This window comes from Frankliniella occidentalis, unplaced genomic scaffold, assembly GCF_000697945.3.
Source record: "Frankliniella occidentalis isolate FOCC.00 unplaced genomic scaffold, Focc_3.1 Scaffold1365, whole genome shotgun sequence".
Classification (NCBI taxonomy): domain Eukaryota; kingdom Metazoa; phylum Arthropoda; class Insecta; order Thysanoptera; family Thripidae; genus Frankliniella; species Frankliniella occidentalis.
Window position 1 is genome coordinate 9318 of NW_026268467.1, and position 296 is coordinate 9613.

The window sequence follows — 296 nt, forward strand, 5'->3', positions numbered from 1 at the left end:
AATTGAATGATTATTTCTTCGTGTGCAAATGACTGTTCGTTAAAACTTCAGGGGCCGACGCGTTAGCGTTAGAATTTTTTTTTATCGTGAGGACGCAGACGAAGATTAGGAGGAGGGATAGCCCAGGAAAGGGGCTCAAGACGGTGCAGTGATTTAGTGTAGTGATAGAGGGGAATGCACTAGTTCCCGGGTGGAAAGAAGTACAGATAAACTGCATTCGAAACTGTACTTGCTTAACTGTAGTTGCTAAACTATAGTTATGATAGTATTTTAACTCCAATGCTGTTTATAATCAA